The following is a 20,527-nucleotide window of genomic DNA, read 5'->3' on the forward strand; positions in this document are numbered from 1 at the left end:
CTGCCCGGCTTTTCCCCGTTACGTGAAAATCTCCCCAGAAGCGGCCGGAGATTCCCGGCTGGGCCGGCCGGGCTGGGCCGAGCTGAGCTAGGCTGGGCTGGGCCGGGCAGGGCCGGGCTCGGGGCGCTGGGCTGGCTGGGCTGGGCTGGGCTCGGCAGTCCCGCGGCAGTGCAGACAGCAGGTGTCAGCACGGCACCAGAGCCATCCCCGCCAGTGAAGCTCGCCCTTGTTAAGAGGGAGCAACTAAAAAGAATCAGCGTCTGTTTTCTCTCTAAAATAAAATCCCCCAGTCGCTTCAGACCCAACTCGATGATTCCCACCCACAGAGAAGGTCCCCTCCAATATAACCACATTTGTTTCTGCTTTTCCCTGCGGACTGCAGAATTTCAGCAGGCACCACGTGTGGAGTGCTGGATTTGTCCCTTTCCCCTTTGCATCACCTGTTTGATTGCAAGTCCAGGGCAGACACGGCTGCTGCGTTTTGCTCCTCCTGGGCATCCAGCAGCCATAGAAAGGTTCCTGGCCAAGCCTAAAACCATCCAAAGGTACTGAGGAGGTGACTCTGCTTGTGGCCGTTTTCACAAACAGCTTTATTTTATTCACTTTCTTTCCATAATGAGAACATGTCCGTTATGGGAAAAGGTCAATGAGGACTTTTATCCTCTGGAACAAATCTTCTTAAGTTACGCCAAATTTGATTCACTCTTCTTTATTACATGTAAGTAAAAAACCCTCTCCTTCCTTCACTGTTGCCTCCAGAATTGTGTTGTCAAGTGAATTGCTGGCAGGAGGCAGACGTGCCTGGATGGAAGATTTTCATGTGGCTGGTGAATCAGCTCGAAAATGCAAAAAGGTGAGCATTAAAACAGGCTGCCTCCTACTTTAACCCCATTAGAAATCACGAGTTGTTGCAAAGTACCTTAATGCACTCAGGGTGCTCGGGATAAAGGAAAGCCACAGTTGCTCCCAGAGGAGCTTCCCATCTAATTTTAACCATGACACAATCGGCAACAGTGACAAATGGGGGGAGGGAGAAAAGGGGCAAGGGAGGATGAGGGTGACAATAATAAGATTACACGGTCACTTAGGTTCATTATGTGCACGTCTTTGTGGCACTGCTGGTCCATTATGTGTGTGATGGGTGGAGGAATGACTGCGGGAGAGGAAGGGGCAAAGAGCACAGTGGGAGAAAAGCCAAATATATTTTTGTGCAATTGACTTTAACCAGCAATGCCTCGCTCTTAGGCTGAGGGGAAGTCCAAGCAGGTGGACACAGGATTGGGAAAATGGATTTTTCTCCCTCCTCCAGTATTGATTTGGATTGCCAAGATTTATTTCCCAACTCACAGGACTTTATACCTGAGCATAGATGCCTATACCTGAAAAAAAGGGCCGATCTCAAAGTGCACCAGGTTGTTTGTTATCCTTAAGATGAGTCATTCCCTTCATTAAACAGTTTGCACAGCTCTTTCACCACCTTGTGCCCTACCACATATCCCAAGCCACAAAAATAGCTGGTGATGTCAAAGGTTTTGAAAGTCTGGATGGGAAGAGCTGCTTCTGCCATAAATGGCCAAGCCCTGAGCCAGCCATGCAGGGCACCTCCTGCCAGCACCACCTCTGCCCCTCCCTCGCTATCACCATCCCCTCCCCTGAGGTGTGGCACATCCCGGGTCAAAGGCCTGATTTAATCTCTGTTGCCACTTTCTCCCCAGCTCCTGCCAAGGAGAAAGGAGCAGGGCTCAGCCCTCAGTGCTGCCCCAGGAGGGTTTGCCCTTTCTCAGCAGAACAACCTTCCCAAATGAGCATCCGGGCAGGATTCGATTGCTGCCAGAGCAGCTCTGTGCTGTTGATGGACTCAGCTGCTCTATGCTGTGCCTGCAGCCAGGAACAATAAAGCATGCTCTTATTAAATTAACCTGCTAAGACACAGATCCTACAGGGATGTTCAGGGAACAGACAGATGGCACAAGCGAGGGCCAGGAATAATTGCAATCCCTATCTCACCAATGTGAGAGATGAATCCTGCCCGGTGCTGTGCCCAGCAGGGAGGTGTAACTGGGAGCAGAACCCCAAGAGGGACAATGGAGCCTCTCCAAGCCATGGATGGAGTGAGGAGTCTGGAACATGTCCTGTGGATGCCAGGATGGGGCTGCACCACCCCCCAGCAGCCAAAGCCTCCCCAGTGCAGGCACAGTGTGGGTGCTGCACGGCCGCCACCACCTCTGGCTGTCCCCGCTGCCATCATCGATCTGCTCTGACTCCCTGTGTCTGCTCGAGCTGCAAACCAGGCTCTCCTCTGCCAGGAAGCCAGCAGCAGGCTGCTGAGCCAGGGCAGCAGGGATAGCCCAGATTTCACCTCAGTTACCATCTAGCTGGGGACGTCATTTGCGTAAATACATGCAAAACCAGCTTAAGGCCCAGTGTCCTTTCTTCTTTGCCTCTTCCAGAGGTTTTGCTAATCCACTTATTGTGCCTTATGCTGTTCAGCAGGGAAGCTGCAGGGTAGGACCAGCTCCTCAGGGCTCGAATGGCTGCTCTCACATGCAGCTCATTCAGGGAGGTCACGTTACACCAGTCACATAACTGCAATGACAGCTTTTGATCTCAGCCCTGTCAGGTTCCAGTGAAATGTGTCTTAGGGGTTGAATGTGTCCACCTGGCCCAGACTCCTAATTCTGGGGCTGTTTCAGAACCTGCAGAGATGCTTTTCTTTTTTGCCAGCTTTTCCTGCCAATATAGAGATGACTCAGAGGCAAATCCTGAGGACCTTTCTCAGAAATTTCTGATTTTCTGCCACCCCTCAGCTTTTAGCCATTACTTTAGTTGCAACAAAAGGCATGATGGTGCTTCAAAAAAGGTAAAGGACATTTTCCAAAGCAATTACCAATTCTGAAGCAGAAGTAGGGCTGCACTGAAATATAATTGATACAACAAGGAGACTTGGGATTTCTGGGAGAAGCATCTCTCTCTGGCTCACAGACATGGTACCAGATCACCAGCCATTTAGAAGAGCTTGGCCAGGAGCTGATCAGCACCACAGGCAGCCACACTCAGTGCCTGCAACCCCTCAGCTCCCCACCAGCCCTCTCTCCTCTGATGCTGCACCTCCTGCCCGCAGGATCAGCATCTCTGGGTCTCTGCGTGGTGATGAGTCACTGCTCCACGTGAGCAGGCCGTGCTGGTGAAGCCAGCAATGTGCTTTCACGGGTCATTCCTCTTCCTATTTTCTCCAGACGTCGAGCTGAGCTCTCTCCTCGTTGCCCTTCACAGTCCAAGCTGCTGTAATCCTTTCTGCAGTGCCTGGAAGCGCCTCCAGCTTTTGCTCTCCGGGTCTGTTGGGCTCACACCGAGCTGCAGCTCCGAGGCTCTCAGAGTGGCCTGTCCTGCACACACCCAACATGATGCCAGCACAGCACCCTCTCCTTGGGTACCACCTTCCACAAATTTCTGCAAAGCTGAGGGGACGAGGCTGTCCTCAGTTTTGCCTTGGTTAGATCATCAACACATGGGACAGCCTCTTCAGAGAAATACATATACATACATACATACATGCATATATATATATATGTTTTAAAGTTTCTAGCCAACAGTAGAGTAATACTGAAAATACAGCTCCTTAGAGCTAAAAAAGGCAACAGTGAATACATAAACCAAACCTGTTGATTTAAACTCCAAATGAAAAGAAAGGAGGGGTAAGGTAAATACCCAGACAAGATATATTTTTAAGATTTGTAAGTATAAAGCAATTTTAAACTGATGTCTTACAGAAAGGTTTCCATTTGCTTTTAGAATTCCACGTGTTTTCCTTTTTTTATCATATTCCTGCAGCATTTGAAATTCAAATGCTACAGAAATGTGTAACCTTGCTCATGAAATTTGCTGGCCAAATGAAGCAGACAACAATTAATTAGAGTGAAACCTCCTGCTTTACTCCCATTGGTGAGAACAAGAGAGAGAAAATGTAAAATTCAACCCAAATGGGGTATTGAAAAAATACTTTAATATGATGTTGATCTTAATAAGCAAAACCATTTCTTTCCTCCCTCCTTTTTTAGTAAATTGCTTTTCACTTGACAATTTCCTCACAGAGAAGTGACAAGTATTATTCCGAGTCGTTAATTCCTGCATGCAGGCTCTGAGCTCATTAAAGCGTGCCGAGTCCCCGGGCGGGCACTGCCAGGTTGTGCGGTGACCTGAGACCAGAACCCCCCTGCCTCGTGCTGTCCCCAGCCCTGAACAGGCAGTGTCCCTGAGACAGCCGAGCACCTCGTCCTCGTGGCTCCTCAGTGCCTTGGGTGGGTGGCACGGGGACGTTTCTGTAGGAATACTGGTGGCCCGTTCCTTATTGTGCATGGGATGCACAATATCTGAGTTCTGGCAGCACTCATGGCATGTGGGAGATTCTTCCCAGGTGGGCAGTGCCACTGTCACCAAATGCTACAGGGTGGCACATCCCACTTGATTTAGAGTCATGGAATATCAAATCAGAATATCACAGGCCATCTCCTTGGCATGGCCCTGTTTCCCATGCTAAGGACTCTCACTTTCCCATCCAGCTCTTTTCCCCAGCCACACAAACACATCGGCAGAGAGTCCCCATGCCTGGCACATGTCCCCAAATGGCCACCCTGCACATCTTGGATGAGATGCCTCCAGAGATCTGCCTGAGGCCAGAGGGAAAGGATTTCCATGGCAGTGCAGTGGCAGAGCCATGGGAAGTGGGAACCAGGCAGAGCTTTCCCCCCAGGCTGCCTTTGCCAGCAGCCAAGAAACCATCTGCAGGGCAGGAGCACAGCGAGCTCAATATGAGACACTTGGTCAGCTTCCCTGTCAAGGGAGGCCAATGGGACAAAGCTGTGTGTCCTCCACACCAGAGCCTGTCAGCTCTCCTGGAAAGAGCACCTGGCTGCTTGGAGACAATCCAGACACCAGCAAGGGTCTTCATAACACCCTGGAGATCTGCAGCCTGGATGACATGTGGCATCCATCATCATCATCCAAGGGAGCCAAACCAGCAGATCTCAGAGGCTGACTGCTCCAGGAGCCTGGGAACCAAGGGGTTAAAGTGCTTGGCCAGGGAAAGTCCTGGGAGGAGAAAAGCACTGAAACTGCTTAATTAGAGTATTCAAATTAGATGGGGTTGCAAAGCAGTTAATTTCTTGACTTGAAAAAAACCAAAATTAATATTTGCCAGCCAGGATCAGAAGCAGTGGGAGCCATTGACAGCTTTGCTGGGGCTCCTCATGCTGGGGAGGACTCCAGAGGTCTCTGCCATAATTACCTGCAGTCTTTAGTATTTTGTTCTGCAGTTTATGAACTTGCTTGAGCATTTCGTGGTTAAAAGCTGGTGATTCAAACCCCAGCTGTATTTCTGCTTAAAGAAGTGAAGGGCTGCTGCCTGGCATAGCAGTGTGACACTTGGGTGTTTCAAAGTTTCCTAATTTGCACAGTCTGAAGAGAATCAAACCAGTGGCTGGTGGAAGCAAACTGTGGCTCTGCCAGGCTGGTGCTCCCTCCCAGCCTCCAGGACCAGGCAGGAACCTCCCACCCCTGCAGAGATGGACCAACAAACAGCCCTGCATGGGCCAAGCCAGCACTTGGGGTGCAATCACACAGAGGGCTCACTGCCTCACTGATCCATTGCCTCACTGATCCACAGCCATGGACACCTCACTGTCAGCAGCCCCTGAGCAAGTCCAGCCATGCCAGTGGCAGGGAGAGGATGCTCTTCCCTCTGGCTTGTGCCACAGCTCCAGTGTGGAAATGTGGACTTGGGATGCTGTGGGGACAGCGCTCGGACTCATCCCTTGGTTAGTCCTTGTCTGTGGGCTGACAGCTTTCCTTGCTCTGCTCCATCTGCCTCACCCCTCAGGCTTTTCTCATCTGTTTTTTTGCTGGTCTAATCTTTTCCCTAATATTTAATCCCATGCCAAATTCTTTCCCATCCTCTTAAAATTCCGAAATTCTCTAAATTTTTTTCCTTATCTTGTCTGCATAATTGAGAACCATCTTGAATCCCTCTGTGTTCAGACTTCATTCCTTGTGCTGCCACGATGTTCCAATCACTTAAACATGAGATCTTTGCATATTATTACTGTGGAGACAAATTTTTGCATGTTCCCTAGAAAGAAAGTCATCTTCCATTAGCAAGTGGTGAATGAGAGGGGATGTCACAGCAGGAGCAGAGGCAGCAGTGGAGAGTCCCACCCTGCACTGTGCCTCAGAGTGATACTGATGTCTGAGACAAGCTGGGATTTCTTCCCCAGCAATATCTTTGCTCTTCAATGGCTGTGAGTGAAAGGCTTTGACACCCTCCATCAGCAGAGCACCAGGTGAGGGCTGGCACAGGTTCCCTGCCACCCTCCCTCTGGCAATGCAGCTGCCACTGCCCCTGGTGCCACCCACCAAGTCTCAGCACAATGGGAAGGAAAGGAAGAAAGCCACTTCCCCCTGCACAGGCACACTGCACCAAGAGCAGAGAAAATTGATCTCTGGCTGCTGAGCCTCTCTAGCACTTTGTGTTGCTGAAAGGAATAATCAAGCCTGGCCCCGGAGAAGGCAAAGACAGGAAGGAAATGAAAGCTTTCCCTGTCTGATGATTTCTCTCTGGGGTTGGGGCCCTCCCTGGGGACCCCAGTGGTGGTTTTGGGAGAGGCTTTTGCTCTGGGGCCTGGTTCAGCAGCAGATCCACAACAATCCCACAAAATTTTGCTTTTCCTGCTCACGCAGCAGCTCAGAGGGAAAGGGGAAGAGGCTGCCAGGGCTCCCAGCTGAGCCTCCAACAAGGGGGCTGCCACATGCACCTACACTGGGCTTGCCCAGGGATGTCACTTGAGCCACAGCACAACTTCTCTCCTGTCCTTCGTGAGCAGCCATGGGCTGATGCAGAAGCCTGGCTTTCTCCAGGCTCTGGCCCTCTCAACAACTGTAGGGGTTGGAGTTTGGGGACAGGGATCCAAGTGCTGAAGTGACACTCATGAGGCTGAGCAGGGAGAGAAGGCTCCTCACTTGCCCTCAAGCAAGGGTTGAGCTTTGCCCTCCACAAGAGTGTGGGCCATTTGCCACAGCCCATCACCAGAGGCTCAAAATCTCTATCCAATACTCTGTTGGCTGAACAATTACCAAATTAAAAGAAAAATCCACACTGAAAGGGGAGTCCAGAGGCTCCTCCTGGCTCCCAGCAGCAGACCCTGAGTTGGCCCAGCCCCAGCTTCAGCTACTTACAGTCCAGGGGACACACATTTCCTCAGGCAGCCCCCTCAGCCCCATCCTTGCCAAGCTGTCCAAGATCCAGGGGTAGAGCTGTGGCAGTGTCAGACTCCTGTGAGCAGGGCTGTGGGGGGACACATCCCCACACTGGTCCAGGGGAGCTGACTGTCACCTCAGCCCCAGGTAAGTGCTGCCTGAGGGATACCCCATCATTTGGTGCCCTGTGGAAGGTGCAGGCTGGTGAGGCTGCAGGTGGGAGAGGCAGAGGAGGAGGAGGAGGAGGAGGAGGCAGATCTGTCCCAGCTCCTGCTCTGCAGCCCTGTGCCAGGACTGGCCAGGCTGGCTGGGGTGGGTGTTGGTGACTCATGATCCCTGCTCACCACCCATGACACATTTAGTGCCAGCAGGAGGGGATGGGCCTCCTGCCAGCACAGCAGCCCTGCAGCCTCACAGGAGGGTGGCTGGGCTTTGCCAGCAGCTGTGCTGATGCACATGGGTGGGGAGGTCACCAGCTGCAGCCCTGGAATGCACAACCTGAGGTAGCCCTGGCTGGGTGGGTAATGGGGGCACACCAGGACCCTCTGTTCCAAGGTTCAGTGTGGGAGCACAGGGGCAGGGGTGGGACCTGGCCAGGGCCAAGCACAGCAGGCCTTGGAGCCAGCCCAGCTCCCTCACCTCCCCCAGCACGCTCCCTGCCTGCCCAGAGCTGGCTCCCAGCAGCGGGCACAGTGACAAATGCCTTTAAAACATTCTTTATTAAGTGAGAAATCTCACTGTGCTCCCTATGCCAAGCCCTAATACAGTGCAGACCTAAATACAGCACTAATGCAAAAGCTTAAAGGATTTCCCATAATTGAGCAAAGCTGGCAGAGGGGCGAGAGCCTGGTGGAGGGAACTGCAGCCCACCTCCCTCAGCGTGGGCTACCCTCAGTCTATCCCCACTGGTCCAAGTGTGACCACAGTCCCCACCCTCACACTGTTCAGTGTAGAAAATTAAAATCTTCCAAGGCCTCATCCTTCCCAGCTCACAGCCCCAAGTTGCCCTCGTTGCCCTCACCCAAATCCCCTTGATTTATGCAGTAGCACAAGTAGCATCGTGCTGTGTGACCTGTGCGTCACCCGTCCTGCTGCTGCCAGCACTGCTGGGGCCCTGCCTGTCCCAAACCTTGCTGAGGGTCACAGCAGGGCCAGGGCAGCAGCACTGGGCACATCCAGCTTCCAAAGCACAAGGGATGCTCCAGAAAGGGGAGCTGCTGAGCCAGCACCCGCTGCTCCTGCACGCCCCAGCATCATGGGGTGTGGGTGGCCACCAGCACCTTGCACCCCAGAGAATAGATGGTCTTACCTTTGTATTTCCTCTGCCCTGGCACAGCCACACATGGCTCTGAGAACAATGATGGAATATCCTGTGTCTCCTTAAAGCAGGGTGTGACCCTCGGGCAGGCTCACCCCACAGGGCAAGTGGCTGATGGCTTTGATTCAGGCTCCTGTGGGGGAAAGCAAAACACAGTTTTCTTCAAAGAGTTTTCCAGAAGCTTTACAAAGCACAAGCACCTTTGCTTTGGTGCAGCCACATGCAGCCCAGAACACCCCCAGCTCCCCTTGATGTGATCACCAGGAGCTGTTCACCAGTGGGAGCCCTGCCAGACATTCAGGTGCCACTGTACTGCAGGTGTGGGGGCAAAACTGGGGCTGGCAGGGCTGTGGGGCAGGTGGGGCCATGGGAAGCACAGGACATGCAGAACTGCAGCAGAAGCACTGCCATGGAGATGGGCTGAGGTTGGAGCTGTGAAGCATTAAAGCAGAAGCAGCATCGATTACAGGCTCAGAGCAGGCGGTGGCTGCTGAGGGTGGGAGGCAGCAGCTCCCTTGGGAAGGCTCTGATAACATTTACCAGCAAATCATTTACACCAACCATGGAGCAAAGCAGAAATACCTCTGTGGAGCCCAGCTGTGGCTGTGAAGAGAGAAATGGTGCAGCAGCATCGTGCCAGGGCCTCCTGCCTCAGGGAGAGGCGAGGTGTCCCAGTGCCATCCCCTCGGGGCTGGATTTACACATTCAATCCAGGGGAAGGGCAGTTGGAACAGCAAGGCAGATGCCAGGGCACGTGGTGCTAAAGACTGGCAGAGCCACCCTGAAAAAGGCAAAAGGAGGAGGGAAGGGCAAAGCAAAGATCATCTGACTGAGCCAGGCCTTGCTGGGACCCATCAGAGCTGGGTGGCTGCTCCTCCAAGCCTGTCCCCATGGCCTTCAGACTGTGGCTTTTTCTGTCTCACTGTCCACAGAGAGCTCAGAGGCCTCCCAGCCCACTCACAGGGATCCTTTGCTGGCACGTGCTGCCATCTCAGAGATGTGCTCCAGGCACGTCTCACCTGGGCTGGAGGAGGCACCAGACTGAGTCCATTGTCTGCAGTAACAGCTCAGAGCACAAGTGAGAGGGTGCAGGCTGTTCCTCACACTGCCCTGCACTCTGACATAAGCCCTGCTGTGGGCTGCTTGTGTTGAAGAGCATATTTTAGATTCACAACTCATTAGGGATTAACCAAACTTTTCCCCATTCTCTTATTTCTTATAATAAATAGATCAAATTGATCTACTTATCCAGCACTAAGACCAGATTGAATAAAAACTGGCTTTAGACCATCTGAATATGGAGTAAGTTTTGAAAAATTGAATTTTTCCCATGTTCCCTACTGAAGCTTCAGCAGCCGAAGAGTTAAAAGAGGTTTTTGCATGAAACTTGACTTTCCTGCACAAACAAGCCTCAATGAAAAAGTAGATGGGCCAGGTGCTGTAAAGACTTCAAAATGGCACATGCTGTAAATAGAGCACCATGAATAATTTTGGTCAGATCCTTTCATCCAACTCCACCTACAAAACAGTTTGCAGCAGCTCCTCCTGTAACTTCTGCAAATGGACCCCAAGTAAAATCCCACATCCCTGGCCCAAGGATGCTGTTTGGCCTTGAAATACAATTTAAAGTCTCTTGTTGATGGACTACCCTCAATTTTCAGTGCTAGTGTGGGACTCCAAACCCCAGCCTCCTCCATGGGCAGGCTTCTGAGCAGAGCTGGTGTCTCCAGGCAGCCAAGGCCCAGCTCATCCCACATCTCCATAAAATGCATCACTTGAAAGCCCCTGTCTCCATCCTGCATGGAAATAAAGCCAGACCGAAGCTAGCAACAGAAATTATGAGTAACCATTCAGGAAGGATCCCATGCTTCCACATCAACTGCCTAAAAAAGTTTCAGTTCCACTTTTTTGTGATCTTAGAAACAATTCAGACATTTAACTGTGCCATCAGATGAGGCAGGAGTCATTTATAGAAGAAAGCTCTAAGTGGCCTTGACACACAAATAGAGTCAATTAACCTGCAAAGAGAAGTCAGGGGAACAGGCTGATGAAAAAGCAGCAGTTACATAATTTGTCCTGGGCTTGGTCTGTCTGTTCTCAAAGTCAGCAGCTTGTCCTACTGAGCAGTGTCTGCCCAGCCTCCCCTGGCCACCACTCCTGCCCCAGCAGCTCTACTGCACCCACATCCCCTGAAACACACTCTCAAACTCCCAATCCTAATCCCTCCCCCAAGTCCCAAGGGTCAGATTCTTAAACTCCTTTGGGAAAACAGCCAAGGATCCCTCCCCTGCTGAGGGGACTCCCTCATGCTGGGCACCAGACCCCTCCGGCTGCCCCATCCAGGCTCACCCGTCACAGCCCTGTCCCATCACGGCTGCCTGGGTGCTGAGGCTGCGCCGCCACTGACACTCGCACATCACCAGGGCAGCTACTCACGCCCTGGGGGCAGTTACATCTCGGGGCAGTTACTCCCATCCTGGGGGCAGTTACATCTCGGGGCAGTTACATCACAAGGGGCAGTTACTCACATCACAGGGGCAGTTACATCACAAGGGCAGTTACTCACACCCTCAGGGCAGTTACTCACATCACAAGGGCAGTTACTCACATTGGGGCAGTTACTCACATCCTCGGGGCTCCGCCATTGTCCTCTGCCGCCCATGAGCCGGGTGACCCTGTGGGTTGGCACAGCCACATGTCCTGGCCTGGGTGTCACTGTGACCTGGCACAGCCACGTGTCCTGGCCCGGGTGACGCTGTGGGCTGGCACAGCCACATGTCCTGGCCCGGTGCCTCCAGCTTTAAGCCTTGGTGGAGCACGTGGTGACCGTGAGGCAGTCGAGGGGTGAAAGCCCCTCTGACGCAGCGCTATCGGTAACAAGGTGATGACCAAGGTGGCCTCACTGCTGAGCAGTTTTCTTACATCTAAATCTACATAACATTACAGAAAGCACAAACAAGCTCATCAAGAAGCAATTTTCTCTTGCAGCAGCCGAGACCCAGCTCAGCCAGGGTGACTCCAGACCATGGTGAGAGACAGCCCCAGTTTGTGCTGGCCAGGCAGCCCAGGACAAGCTGGGCACTTGGAAGAGAGCTGGGGAATCCAGGCTGCTGCCAAAGGGGAGCTCACTGCTGTATTATTGCACTGGGACATTCAAAATGGCATCTGACACGAATGCTGAAAGAGAAAAATTAACACACACATCACTGTTCTACAAAAGCTGCAGGCCTTTGAATGGGAGTTGATTCATTCTTCACAGTTATCTTCAAATGCACAGCTCTGATCTCCTCTCTAATCACATCACAGACAGGTCAGAAAGGAAGCATGGAAAAACACAAGGCAGGCAGACCACATCACATGTGTCTCCAAAGGTCTAAGGCACGAGAGAAACCAAAAGGCAGCATCTGGAAAGTTTTACTTTTTATTTTTCTAAAATACAAATGTCTGTCTTGTGTTAGTAACTTTAATATGATAGGCCAAATGCATCCAGTAAAAAGGAGGCACTGGCTACAGAATTCAAAATACTGAAGGTATTTTCTGGAAAGAAATTTATTCTGTTGATCTACACGTCAGATATAACATTGATTCAAATTCATTAGTTATTATTTTTACATCAGAATCTTTGAAGTTTGGGACTAATAAACTGGAACTTGAAAAGTTTTTAAAGTAAACTCCTATTAATGTGTAGATATGGATCCATAAAAAACATAACCAAGAATTTTATACACTTTATTAAAAGATCAAAAAATAAACAATAACAATATAGAAGTAACATACTAAAATGAGTAGCATTATGCACATTTCTAAAGCACGTACAAGCACTACAGCAATATAATGTGGCAAAAAGAAACATAAATTCAAAGCGTACACCCTGTTGGTAGCAGTTGAGGGAATGAACTATCCTGTTATGGAACTGAAATACTGCATTAACCTACGCCTGTCTGGATCCAATGATATTTTAATTTCTTACAATTCCACAGGGCTAAGTGTAATCATTTGTATATATTTTCTAAACTATTCCATTAAATTGATATCTAATGTTTCCCTTACATTGTTTTACCAGAAATGCCTATGAAAAGAAGAATGTGCTTCAAAGATCTACTTTACACAGTACAGTATAAATGTTTTTATATATTTAAATTAAAAATTGACAATTTAGGAGAACATTCTCTCTTTGATTTAGTGATTGCCTAAAATACAATTCTCTATTTATAAAAAAAAATAGTGATCTTTTGTCAGGTGATGTAATAAAGGGTGAGGAGTCGGTTCATTTTCATGATCTAAAAAAAAAAAATTAAAACAAAGCTAATTGGAAAGAAAAAAAAATCCCATAATCCAATCTAAGAATGGTCTTATCATCCCCTCATCTGCTAGGATACAAAAGCCATGGCAACAAAATCATTTGGCTTCCACCACTATCAAATAGCATCTGTGTACAGTAATAAAGAACTGGAACCTTGTAATTCGGTGTCAGGTAATTCTCTCTGTTGTGTGTTTGGAAAAATAACTTCATTTTATTTAACAGTTGTGTTATTTTGCATGTTTAAATATCTCCTTTGAGAGGCATATAGAGTTATTTTTGATGATAGAGGATGTCAGTAAAGATCACTAGCAAAGATTTTAGCAGTGTTGTCATGATCATGCTCATACCCTAACAAAGTTTGACCAGCTATGATTCATTTCACATAGTGCAAAATATTTTTTCTCTCATAATCCTAAATATGAGAAAGAACTTGATTATAGAAACTGATGATGGCAAAGGGAAGCCATAATAGTGTGGCGGCTTGAACTAGCTGATTATTTTGTATTAAAATCTAGGTTATTACATAACACCATGGAGAGAAGGAACATCTGATTTTTCCTCATTTTAAAGACCCTGGGGCTGTTCCAATTCAGCAAACCACCACTTGCACAGCCCTGTGGTGCAGAGTGGGCTGGCTGGGCACACACTGGCATTGCCAGGGGTTGGGAATGCTGGCCAAGGAACAGCTCTTGTGCTTGGCAGCAGCAGCTCAGCCCCCAGCCCTGGGGCATCCAACAAAGGGTGACAGTCACACTGGATGCCACCTCCCACCAGTTCTGCTCTGGGGGACTTGCCCCTCACTGCTTGAGTCAGGACCAGACTCATGGCAAAACCAGTTACTTTTCTGAAGCAAAACTGGGGCTTGGGTTTTGCAGGAAAAAAAAAAGAACATTAAAAAAAAAAAATCCAACAAAAACTGAAACTTGTTTCAATCAAAAATAAATGGGTCAACACAGGCACTTCAGCTGCTCCAAAATCCCCCAGCACTGCAGAGTCCCAGCAGTACCAACACAAACAGGAACAAAAGGCTGCTCACTGAGGACCCACAGCTTTGCTCTCCTTTGGTGGCAAATCTAAGGGGCTTGTTAGTCCCAGCCTGGAGCACCCAGCTGGCCACACTGCCACCAGCCTCCACCTCCCTGTCCCAGCAGAACTACCATGTGCCTCTCAAATCACACCATGGCTGTCACACAGCAGAAAGAACTGGTCCCAGACAATCCCAACCCATCCCTGCCCATCTATGGTTCACCAGCTCCTTCCGTTTTGTTACCCTGCCCCAAAAGGTTAAAAAAAAAATAAAAATCAAGAAGTTGTGACATTTCAAATTCACTCTGGGATTTAAAACACTCACCACAATGACAGTCACCTCCCACAGATAAACACTTCAAGACAGAAATAGGATTAGGTGCTAGGAAAAATGTGTGTGTGCTGCCATGGACCTACCAGTCCTAATAGGATTCACCGAGAACACAACCTATCAGAAACATGACCTGGGGTGTGTTTGAAAATGTAGGCTGATTAAAAAAAGTAAATTGAATCTTTGCTAGTGACCTTACTAATTAATTCCACACCGTTTCCCATTCTCTGTGCTGCAGGTTGGAGCTGACCTGTTATCAGTCTGCTGTATAATAAGCTATGGCAAACTACAAAGCTTTTACAACAGCAAAGCAACATCATGCTTTCAGATAAGTTTTATAGCAAAAAACTCCTCCTTTTCAAAGCCTTAGTAATACCTATCTCTTTTACAAACTTTTCCTGTATTATTACAGACTTTTTATATTCAAAATAAGTTCCAAGGATTTCTTTCGTGGACTATGTACATAAGTGCAAAAAAGGTGTGTCTCACACATTCGTACACTAACTGAATCAGTTTAACTGCAGCATATTTGTATCTTCAACACTGTTACGGGGTCATTCCACAATATTTTTTTTTCTTATGTACAGTTTTTGCTAATATAAATTAGTATTAAAATAGTTATATGCTTAATTATTTAGCCCTGATCGTAACGTAATCGTGTGAGTGTTCAATTTCTGGAGAAAAGAAAATTGCAGGCAAAGCTACAGTACTGAAACGGATTAATTCTGAATTGCCACCGTGTGAATGGATGTGAAATGAAAGCAAGACCGGTCACTACGCTGTAAATACAGGCTGCTGTGTTCCCCAAGTGAAAATACTGTGGAATAACCCTTGCCACACAACAATTTCTACAAGCTATAAAACCTGACTCTAAATCCATGTGTTGTAAACTTCTTGACTGAAAAAGTGACCTTAAAGACACAAATTCAGCGTTCACATGGGACTTTGGGATTTTAAAAATATTCAATCATATCTTTATCTGACAGTATCGAACTGTACCTTTAACAAGCTCATACTGTTACACATCACTTTTAATTTACATGTGAAAATTTCACAAATAATGTATACAAAGGTAGCCATGTTGTAGTTTTGTTGCCATAGCAACAACAACTTAATATAATTAGTTAACAATGAATCTATCATTGTAGGAGTTACATACAAAGTTAATTTTGTTCTTAAACTGTAAACTATACAAACTAGTTATGGACTGTATTCTATACCTTACCATGCTTCAGTGTTGGTTTAGAATATAACTAAATGGGCTGAATACATGTATTAAAAATTTTAAACTTTCTCTAACTCTCCTTCAAAATTAAATTCATTAGTTACTAAAGATATCAAAAAAAGCAATAATGAAAACCTTAAAAACTAATGGTAGAGAAATGAAAATATATGACATGAATTAATGCGTTGTAGCCTAGTAACAATGAGTTGTAGCTCTATTTACATTTGGATTAGGCTATCAACTATTTTTTTTTAAAGTTATTACAGTCTTTAACATACAGTATATACTCTAAGGCCTTCAACAGGCACATGGTAAAATCAGGTCAATATCAAACTAAATCCATTCAACAGGAATGGGAAATTAGATTTTCCTCATAAATTTCACCTTTTTCAATTTTCATGTCTGTGAAATGTACAAGGGATAAACAAAACGAGGACTCCAGTTTCTCAATCCTTGTGTACCCGGCGTGTCCTAGAGCTACTCCTACCGTGCCAGCGCCAGCCCCAGCCGGGCCAGGGGACGTCACCGTGTCCTGCTCCGGCCACCTGTGCCACCGAGGTGCCCCCGGCTGCGGTGCCAGCCCCGCAGGGTCCCCGCTGCAGGGGACAGCGGGAGGAGCAGCGAGAGGAGCAGCAGGAGGAGCAGTGGGACCCCAGCCCAGCCCCAGCGCCGCGGGAGGAGCGCGTCGGTAACCGGCGCGGGCTGCCCGGGGAGGTAACGGCTTCTAGAACGTTGCGATGCAAAAATACACAGTCAAAAATCATCAGCTAAAAATTGCCAACTAAAAAACACGGCTGATTGTGAAATCATGTTCCAAATTACTAAAAACACTGTATTTAACAAAAATAATCTTAATAGTTTTATGAATCCATTTTATTTTAAATCCCTCTTTTATTGTCTGCTTATGTTACAGTTTAGTAGTAGTACTTTTTATTGAAACTACTAACAACCTTTTTCGTGAAAATGATCAATCTCAGCTTTCATTTTCCCTCTGCATGACCCGTTTTATCCAAGTTTCAGCATTTCTTGCATATTGTTTGCATAAGGCTGAGAGAAATGGACAAAGAGAAATAACTTTGGATAAATAAAAAATATAGGTTCATGGAAAGTGGGAAGCTTATAAAAATGTCACTAAAATTATATTGATTTAAACAAACTTACATACATCTCTTGTCAAATAAAGGATGATATTCATGCTTTTATGACATTTGTTTAGAGTCACTAACTAGCTCGGTGACTTTGTAATAGTCTATTTAGGAAATTTATAGTCTGGCGACTGGTTTTTTTTTCTTTTCTTTCTTGAACAAAGAAAATTAGAGCAAGTCATTGCACAACTAGTTTAAATAGTGCTACCTCAAAATGGCATTTTTGCCGAGATTGTTTTGAATTTGGTGAAGTTTAGTGCTTCAAGCTTTTCTTTCCTTAAACTCATTTACAAATTAACTCTAAATTTGCCAGCAATATAAAAACTGTTGTGGCACCTAATATAACTACCCTGAACATCCCTCATTGGACCTCTTTAATAAAAAATAATCCTTAAACGCCTTTTTTTTTTCAGTGCTTTAAATGTGACATGAAAACAGCTGTATTCTAGGTTTACATTCTATGCACATCTATGCCAGATGTTTAAGTCGATAAATAAAATAGGAGGTTACATCAAAGTTTCAAGATATACAAAAATCCATTTAGCACTGAAAAAATTTCAACCTCCTTGAACTCATAAAGCCATACAAGCTTGAATGCATCCTTTCTGGCTTAAGAAGATCAGCTCTGTTCTTTGTTGAGGCACTGGCACAGGTTGTGCAAAACCCATTTTTGATACACAAATAATTTCAAACAGGAAGTACTCAAATCCACTTTTTCCACTAACAATGTTATGGTTTCGGGAAACAGAAACACAGTGGTGAAAAGAACAGGTACGTGGTCACCAATACAAATGAGAGTCACTGATTTCACCCCTCTGCTTGTGAGCACAGATGGCTGGGGAACATCCACGGACACAAGCGACTGTCAAAACTCAGGGTCCATAAAAGAGGTCTTGGGGGGATGTTTTTTTCCCCTTTCTATCAGGGTTTGGTTCAAAGTCTGCTGAATTGAACAAAAAGATTCCTCAAAGCCTTATTGAGCTGGGCTCCTCAAAGATTCATGCTATGAGTGAGTCTCCATGGGCAGATGGTCAGAGCCTGCCCTGGGCTCACAGGTTGCGCCCCGGGTGTGCCACCATCACTCGTGGCCCATGGAGATACACATCCAGCAAACTGTCTGTGCTCATACTGCAGGAGGGGGAACAAGGAATATCTAGCCAAGGCCAAGGAACTGGGAAAAGATGAGAAAATCTCGTGTCTGAATTTGGCACTCTACAGGACCACTCTGAGCTCGGGGTGGTCGCCCCTCCAGACACTGTGAGCTGGCCTCTTGCTTGATTCTCTTTCTCCCTGTATGGAGTTTGTGGATTTACAGCAGCAAACCCACCTCTTCCATAATGCCAATGATACTGTAGAGCTATGATAGGGGTGAATTTGGCGGTATCCTCAACCAAAATGCATTTCTGCAGCCAGATTGTTCAGCAACGCAGCATAACGACAGGCGGGGCTGTCCAGGGTGCACGGGCTGAAATGGTTTTATTCGTGCGTATGAAAAGGAGGTATTGAGAACTAGCCCTTGTTGTGCAACAAACATTGCTCTTGATCAAGTAGAAGGTGCCAAAATAAATCCACTGACCGACAGGAACTCCATTAAGACAAATGTTTATCTTCAGCAGAAAGCTTATGCTGAGCTTTTTGCTGCTTTGTTACTGCTGTGTTTGCTTTAAAGGGCCAGAGATCACAGGGATGGGGGAAATATCACCCACTTATGGAAAACGGTGATTAAATAAATGGGGCATGCTGACAAAATTTCAACAAGAGACACATATAAGATTTTAGGCCAAAATGTTTCAGCATGCTTGGTGGAGACAAGCCCCAGGGCTCGGTGCTGCCCAGCCTGGGCTGAGCCACGGCCCCGGGCCCTCCCCAGCCACGGCTGGCACCTGCTCCTCTCCAATGCAATGAGCTTTTGCCCAACTGAAGCTGTCTCACTCCACCACCATTTTTTTGTTGTTTGTTTCGACTGCACCATGAGAACAGCGAGAGAGATTGTGCGCCGTTTGCAGCTGAGAATGCACTTCAATGGACAACAGAGCTGCAGAAATCCCTTGATGCTTACCCCTGTCTGAGCAAATTGTTCCTGTCCCCTTACTGAGCCTGGGCTTTTGTGTTTTTTTTTTCCCCAAAAGTTTCCAGAATCAGCTCATTGTATTGAAAGAAGAACCCTGAACTGGACTAAAATGATAGCTGTCTTTTCACATCACTTGTACTAAAAATTTGGAGACTATCTGAAGGCAAGTTTTAAATGATAAAAGGAGCATTTAACATAAGCAACTTTAGCTGACATTAACAGCAAAATCCAGCAAAGGGCAGAACATTCTGTGTCGTGTTTTTCAAGCACATAATTCCTGTTTCCCACAATAACATTTTTAGTAAAAAACAAACAAAACCCCATAAAACCTACAGTATATGAAAACTTAAGACATAACAATAATGAAAAAATGGTATTGAGTATACTTGATAATGATGTACACTTTAAAACAAATCAATAGACTATGATGTAAACAAAACAGTAAGATAACACTTTAAAAACAAGACAAACATTTATCCATCGATAGTATACAGTAAACCAACAGTCCGCTGTGCAGATGCACTTATCATGATGGTAGTCATAAAATGATTAAGTGTGTTAAAGTAATGTGTTATAAAAGTCTATTATAATTTCCTACTTGTATATCTCATATAACAGAGCGCTGTTTGTTAATTGTTTCTATAGTGCTTTTTTTTTCTTTTTTTTTTTGACATTCCCATTGATCAGTTTTTGGTTAACATGTAGGCTGCAACAGGCTTACTGTAGAGGTGATAGAGAATGATAGAGGGAAGAGGGGAATATATACAGAAAGGCCATGCGCAGCTTCCCACCAAGAAGTCCTGGTGCTCCATAATTTTACTGTTCAGAATTTCAACATGGTCTGCTGCAGGGGAAAGAAAAAAACAACAACAAAGAAATAGTGAGAAGTTAATACATCTATATTTTAAAAGTCATTCTAATACATTTACATCCTCAATATGTTGCCCAAGAAACCGTCATTAGTGTGTTGCAGACAGACATTTTATTCCATTAATTTTCTGATGTAGGGAGAAATTGCCAATAACATACTTGGCATCCTCTTAAATCTGCACTTATGACTCCCTCTTTCACACAATGACAGGGCAAATAGTGAAAGAGGGAGGTGAACAAATAATAGTCTTGATTTTTGGATGGGATGCCAAGTAGAGGGTGGCTAAGGAGAGGGCCAACAGAATCCCTGATCTGTGTTAGCTCTTGTTTCCTTTAGACAGTCACGTTAAATATGATCCTAAGGATTTAGGCAACTGAGCCCAGAGATAAAACACTGACACAGGAACCCTGTGCTCAGGGGATCCTCTTCTGGGAGCAAATTGCCTCTTTGTGATGTACTCATGAAAATCCTCCACTGAAGGACCCAACAACTTATCTCCTGCAGAGCTAGACCCATCAGCCTGGCTACCAGCACTACTTCAACCATGGAGGAAAAGAAAAACATCTGTCAGAGCAGCCAGGGTTTCAGTTACCAAAGTCCCACTGAGGGAAAGTCTCCTGAAAAAATGCTGAAAACATTCAAGATGAAGCTCTTCCAATCAAATGACCTCCTTATTGAGTGGAACAGGCTGGTTTACACATGTTATGGAAATGGGTTAACATGTCACGTCTGTCTGTCATTTGGAACAGCAGTACAGTCTAAGCTGAACATTTTCACTAATGTGGATAAGCTTGGTGTCACCCCTCATGAACAGGGTCCACAGCCACAGTTAGCAGGTCATGTATACATATGGTATTTAATTAAGGTCAGCAGAGATAAGGACCATCACTGAGAAAGTAGCTTCTGTTGATTGCTAATAGATATCATTACTGAATTGCTTGCCAAATTAATTTCCAGTATCTAAGGACTTGCCTGTAATATGTGACCTA

At 46.7% G+C, this 20,527-nt stretch overlaps 1 protein-coding gene and 1 long non-coding RNA gene across 9 annotated transcripts in view; both read right to left on the minus strand.

The window, feature by feature from the left end:
- Positions 1-576: 576 nt before the first annotated feature.
- LOC129046828 (uncharacterized) lies at positions 577-10,886 on the minus strand. Its single transcript, XR_008508620.1, has 2 exons — positions 9,149-10,886; positions 577-8,699 (listed from the first exon to the last, which is right to left on the minus strand). It is a non-coding gene; the product is annotated as an uncharacterized LOC129046828 (long non-coding RNA).
- Positions 10,887-11,971: 1,085 nt separating this feature from the next.
- The window catches only part of MBNL3 (muscleblind like splicing regulator 3), a 93,676-nt gene continuing 85,120 nt past the window's right edge, over positions 11,972-20,527 (minus strand). For all 8 annotated transcript variants that reach the window (XR_008508618.1, XR_008508619.1, XM_036402009.2 and 5 more), the window contains one exon: positions 11,972-19,511. The gene's annotated coding sequence lies outside the window, so the exon portion shown is untranslated. The remainder of the gene's footprint in view (positions 19,512-20,527) is intronic.

The sequence above is a fragment of the Molothrus ater genome, chromosome 14 (genome assembly GCF_012460135.2).
Source record: "Molothrus ater isolate BHLD 08-10-18 breed brown headed cowbird chromosome 14, BPBGC_Mater_1.1, whole genome shotgun sequence".
In the NCBI taxonomy this organism is placed as follows: domain Eukaryota; kingdom Metazoa; phylum Chordata; class Aves; order Passeriformes; family Icteridae; genus Molothrus; species Molothrus ater.